The sequence below is a fragment of the Lactuca virosa genome, chromosome 4 (assembly GCF_052849685.1).
Source record: "Lactuca virosa cultivar CGN04683 chromosome 4, Lactuca_virosa_CGN04683_v6, whole genome shotgun sequence".
In the NCBI taxonomy this organism is placed as follows: domain Eukaryota; kingdom Viridiplantae; phylum Streptophyta; class Magnoliopsida; order Asterales; family Asteraceae; genus Lactuca; species Lactuca virosa.
The window spans coordinates 432504064-432510387 of NC_136429.1; the positions used below are offsets into that span (position 1 = coordinate 432504064).

General features: G+C 40.8%; 1 non-coding gene across 1 annotated transcript; it reads left to right on the top strand.

Moving 5' to 3' along the window:
• Nucleotides 1-452: 452 nt before the first annotated feature.
• On the top strand, nt 453-559 carry LOC145110093 (small nucleolar RNA R71). Its single transcript, XR_013709475.1, has one exon. It is a non-coding gene; the product is annotated as a small nucleolar RNA R71 (small nucleolar RNA).
• The last annotated feature ends 5765 nt before the right edge of the window (nt 560-6324 follow it).

Genomic DNA, 6324 nt, shown 5'->3' on the forward strand with positions numbered 1-6324 from the left:
CTTCCTTTTGCTTCTTGTATTCTTCACATGGCAGCCACTCTTTCTTCGGTTTCCTCCAGTCTTCATCGTACTTGTCCCCACTCGAGTAGCATACTTGAGCCTTTTTATTCCCATACTCATCCAAATTGCAGTCCTTGGTCAAGTGTGGACCATTACACCGTTCGCAACCAACTCTTATAGCATGAATTGATTGGTCCATTTGTGTTAACCTCCGGTCCATATTATTCAGCATAGCCATCATAGCTGCTACTTCTTCAGTTTGGGCACCTCCACTGCCTTTGATTCCATCTTGCCTAGGGTTGTGGTACTCACGAGAGTGCTTTGCGAATTCTTCAATCAGCTCCTTGACCTCCCTTGGATTTTTCTTTGTCAAAGGTCCTTGAGAGTCAAGGAGTTGTCTTGTCATAACATTGACCCCATCATAGAAGATTGACATCTCTTGTTGAACATTAAGATCATGTTGAGGGCAATTTCTGATCAAGCCTTTGTAACGGTCCCATGCTTCGTATAATGACTCCCCCGGTTGTTGTTCAAAGTTGGCTATTGCCTTCTTGAGTTTAGCTATCTTGGATGGTGGGCAAAACTGGTCAAGAAACTGCTCACGCATTTGAGCCCAAGTGGTGATCGTACCCGGTGGAAGAGATTTTAACCACTCTTTAGCCGCTCCCTTGAGAGTAATGGGAAGCATCCTAAGTAAGACGGTGTTTCTATTGACATTTGGGACATTGAAGTAATCCGCAATGTCATTGACTTCATCAAGATGCTTAAAAGCATCCTCATGATCCTTCCCATAAAATGGGATATCCTTCAGTGCAGTCAAGATGTGCCCCTTCAGCTCGAATGTGGCAGTGGCAGGTATTGCGTGTTGGACTAAACCGGGACCCACATCCTCTCGGATCCGCTTCTTGTAAGCTCCCATGGACATCTCATCAATGTTTGTCATTTCGTCCTCTTGCTTGTCTTCGGGCTCACTCGCAAATATTTCAAATTCTGGGTCTGACTCGTATTCGGATTCGTGTGGATTAGAAACTGGACCAAATTCTTCAACTTTGCTTTTTTCCTTTGGGGTTGAACTTGACTCTCCTGTCTTCTTCCCCAACTTCCTTGAAAAGGCTGATTTTAGTTCTTGCAATGGCGTCTTCTTTGGCGTGTGATCTTCCTTCGCGTTCTTATTCTTGTTTTTGTGAAGGGCTGACTCCGGATCTTCAAGTGGTGGCACCAAAGGTGTGTTTGAGCCTCTGGTCATGAACTCCTGCAGACAATCTATAAAGACAACGTAAAAACGAACTAAAATAGAAAAATAAACTAAAAACTAAAGAAAGCTAAAAATCACAGTTCTCACGTCGTGAGTCTATAAACTCACGTTGTGAGTTCTGTAATCAGAAAAAATCAATCCTTCCTAGGAACTAAAAACAAATTTAATAAAAATATCTAATAAATGAATAAAAACTAATAACTACTATATTCACGTCGTGAGAAGTGCCCTCACGTCGTGAAAACTGGACAAACAGAAAAAAAAAAAAAAAACTAATGCTAATAAAAACTTTGCTGGAAAATTAACTTTTTGTAGGTTTTATCCCACAAAAAGGATCGATTAACCTAAAGCAAATAAACAAATAATAAACTAAGCCGTTCCCCGGCAACGTTGCCAAAAACTTGATGTGCACGGAAGTACCCACTAGTTTTAATATATATAACCTAACAAACTTAGACTAACTATGCACTTATAGGTAGTGTACCTAGTCAGATTACAGTATAGCTTAGGTAAGTTGGGTGTCGATCACAGGGAACGGTGTTATCAATTACTTTATTTACTACTAAATTAATCTAATTATTAACAAGCTAAAAAGGTTTTTATCTAATTTTGCAAGTTTAGATGAACTTAATTCTTTAACAAAAACTTAATCAATAAACAAAACACTTCTGTTAGTTCGAGTCCACTTTCACTCAATGGTTATATATTAGCTATAACTATTACTGTTGGTGACCAATTAAGAAAGTATTAGTAATTTAGTTCTAAATCTACTAATTATTAATCAATTCATGTAATTCTATTTATGTTCATACAATAGTTAACACATAATCAATTATTAAATAAAATTGGAGCCATGAAGATTGATTAATCAAAACACAATTATAGTCATAATATGAGTTCTCTAACACAGCTTGATTTAATTATTCAATTACTAATCTAAGATTGGTTTGATCTTAGCTCCAATAAACTAGTGTTCACTATATTATTAGGTATTCAAGTTCATGCAGAATTGTGTTCATTAACTACACAGAACAAGAATTTAAAGCAATCAAATAACTAATTCAAGCATGCTAGGTAAAATCAATCAACACAAGCATATCACCAACAATTAAAGTCGAATCTAATGCATTAAAACCATGAGTTCCAGCTTCATCTAGCTAACAGAAGCAGCTAGATTTAGTTGGACATATTAACAGCTAAACAAACGAATACTATAATCCAAAACATGTTAAAGTGTACCAAACTATGAATCAATTTATGTACTTCTTCTTCCTTGATGTTGAAACCAGCTTCCAGATCTTCCTCTCCTCTGAATTTCGTCTCCAGGAACCCCTCTCAGCCACCCAAAAGTTCCCCCAATCGTAATGGAGAAGAGTATATATATTTTCTCCAAAATCACCATTCACGTCGTGAGAATTTAAAACTCACGTCGTGAACTCGAGGTAATCGTGATCCTCAAGGATTCCTTCACCCGGATGCTTATCTTCTAACTCTTTCCACTCACGTCGTGAACCATCAACTGTTCACGTCATGAGTACGTCTTTTTGGGTGTTTTTCTTGTCTTTCAAGCCTTCAACCTCCAAAGTTCCATTCTCTAACGCTTTCAGTCCCTTTTCTTCAAAATGTCTTCTTTTTTGCTGCAAAATATAATTTATCCTAATAAGTACCATTATTCTATGCAAATGACCAAAATATATATAAAAATGTACTTAAATATTGCCTAAAAATATGTATAAATATGGCAATATCAACGATTCATGCCAGTCAACGGGATGAAATATTTGGTTTCATCGACCTTTCGTTTAAAGATGACTCCAAGATCTGGGAAGTTTGTTGCACCCAGAGATCTCTCTTGAAAACCTTCAGTAACCATCGGTGCAGATCAAGTGGTGGTAGATGAAACTTTTTGGCAAGGACAGGGTGAATGTCTGCATCAATCTTCGCGAAGTCACATACAGTTTCTTTTAGAAATGTGCTTGCCCTCTCCAATGCTATCTTCATCTTCGGATACTTTTCAGCTTTGTTTTGGAACACCTTTGCTATCAGGAAGACTTCTTCTGGATTCATGCATGGGAAGTCAGCTTGGGTGCGGACATGGTCTTGATTCCTTCTTGTAAGAGTATATTGGATGAAGTCAGCTTTCATGAATTTCCGGGGCTTAAAGTTCTTGACTGTGGATGGTCTATCATTAGACCAAATTTTCTCTATTGAGGAAGCATGTTTGGCATGGAATAGATTGAGTCTTTCAAATTCCATGCTCAGTCTCTTGTGATCAGGTAGGCTGCGGTCAAACTGCTTAAATACAGTGAAGTATTTGGCATTGGGAGAGATTGGAACATCCCAGTAACCATCAGAAGGGGGTTCAGCATAAGTAAGATAGAGTTTATAGTCATCATCTAGTAGTCTTCGGTGGGGGTTGATCCAAGAATTGACTAAGGATTCATCCATGGTTATGTCGAATCCGTTTTCTCTCCAGATAAGCTCAACAAATTTGGCTACTTTCTAATCGGCTTTCTTCTGTTTTGTTGCGAGAGAATCATCGGAATGTTCGGATGACATGTTTAATGCTAAGTTCTTGAAGTGGGGAGGGGTCTCTGGTCGCTCAGAAGAAGGATTGGTTTCATGAATGATTTCCTTTTGTTGTGGAGACTGATGTTGCGGTGGAGTTTGATGGCTTGGATTCTTGTGAGGAGATGGTTGCAGTGTAGGAACTTTGTCATTTATGATATGGGAGTTTGTATGTTGGTAATAAATGTTGTCTGAATGATGATCGTCTTCACCACTTCCCCCACTTGAGGAATGCAGAGGTGGGGATTCCTCAAGCCATTGCTTAAGACCATCTACTTTAGCACACACATCCTGGAATTCAGCTTTGAGTACATCGGCCAGCTGTTGATTGTTTGGGATGGCGGGGTTAAAGAGTACTCGATGAATCTCCTTGGTAAGTTGAAGAATTTCAGGACCATGAAAATTTAAAGAAAGAGAGCGTTGAAGTCTGTTGATTGTAGATTGGAGGACCGAGATGGTGGACTCATAAGCAGTATGAGTTTCATCTATCAGCTTCTTCGAGTGAGTGGACTGATCTGAAATGGCTATTTGAAGATCTGTCTTGATTGCGGATACCTCAGAGATGAGGCGCTCCGCAGTAGCCATAAACTGTTAATGATCAGCCTGATGACTTGTATCCAGGGAACGAATTCCCATTTCAACTTTTAGAGAAATCCGCTCAGCAGCTAGTCGTTCACGGGTTTCAAGTCGCTCAATCCTTTCAATAAGGGACTTCTGTCCCGGCATGTCTTCAGGTTGCAGTTGAGTGGGCTTAACCGCAGCGAGAATCTGATCTACTTTGGCTTGTAGACTCATAAATTATTTTCTTGAGACATCAATCTTCATTTTCTTCTTCTTCTCTTTAGGCTTGGAGGTTGAGTGTTGAGAGCCACTCGAAGCTTCTTCCTCATCAAAAATCATTAAATCATCATTAGAAGGGGTAGGCTGAATTACCTCATTGATGTCAAAGTCGTCGTTCCCGAATGTAGGTGCGGAGCTGACTTCGATTGTGGTGCCATCATCTTGAGAATCTCTAACAGTTGGAGTTGGAGGGAGTTTTGATGTACCTTCGCCATCAATATTGGTCTGAGTGTTGTAGATTGTCTCAGCTATTGAATACATCCACTCCTGGACCTTTTGGATTGTGGTAACCGTATTGGCGTTGTTGATGGCGTTGACCCAGTACTTGGCTACGGTTTCAATCTCCTGTTGTTTCTGTTGAAGTTGCTTGGTTTGTTGATCCTTTCTAGCTTGAAATGCCCTGTGGAAAGCGACATATTTCTTGATATCGGAGTCTGAGACCGGAGTGTAATGTTGCCATGAATCATTAGATTCATCACCATCAAATCCTTGATATCGCACTGAGGTGTCCCTCGGGTTCACAGATCCTTGCACATTTGTGCTCACTGTGCCTAAATCACCTGGAAAAGATGTAAGCAGAGTAGGATTTCTTGAGCGTCCTTAGTCTCCTTGACCCGTGGTCAAGTCTGGCCTCGGCTCAGTTCTGGTAAGGGCTGAAGAAGTTCCCTGCAGTTGGGAAGGTGTTTGAAGTGCTTGGGTGACAGACAAAAGGATGGAGTTCAACTCCTTAGGAGTAAAGAAATGTAGACATGAAGCCCTGGAGACCTTAGGGAGAGAACCAGTTCCATCCCCCTGGAAGTGAACTGGGGGGAGTCTCCACGATTGGGTGAAACAGACACACTTTTTGTGTCTGAGTAGAAATGGATGGTTGTATTGAATGGGTATGCGGCCACCCCAAGTACTACCAGAGCCTTTTGAGAGGCTGAGGTATCATTCCGGTCATGCATTTGGTCAGTGGATTTGGTTTTTCTTTTCTTATGGATAGCAATGGGTTGTGCTTCATCATCAGAATCACTTAGAAGTTGCATGGAGGGAGAGTGAGATTGATTGTCATCTGATTCGTCATTTAAGGGCACAATTTGTTTGAGTTTTCTTTACTTGGAGGGTTCAGTGTTTTTGGGAGCAATTTTCTTCGTTAGGGTTCAATGTTTCTTAGTGACGTTGCAGGGACCTTGGTTGGCTGATGCTACCTTCTTGAGTCTTTTTGAGAGAGTGGTGGAAGATGGGGCTGCGGTACTACCAGAATTGATGGGTGCGGTTGAGGCTTGTGTGATCTGACTAGGTGGAGGCGGGGTAGGAAGGTATGGGTCAATACCTTTCGTAGCCTCTATATGATTTGTAACATCTGCGGTTTCAAGTCCAAGTGTAGACAAAATATGGAATGGTAGCCGTCTAATGGGTCCAAAAATAGATTTATCCGTTTAAGGGTTGTACCTTTTTAGATCTCTGGTGATGAAGAGGTTGACATCGTTGCCCATGCTCAGGCCCGCATCAGCATGAAGGTCTGAGATGCATAGAGACTAGAATCTTGCAAAGGTGAGCTCGGTAGGATTTTCTTTTGGGCTCTCCTTGGGGATGTACTGCAAGAAGTCATCCCACAGGATCTGACCGTAGTTGACATCGTGGCCAGTGAATATACTCCATACCAGCTCTAATAGCTT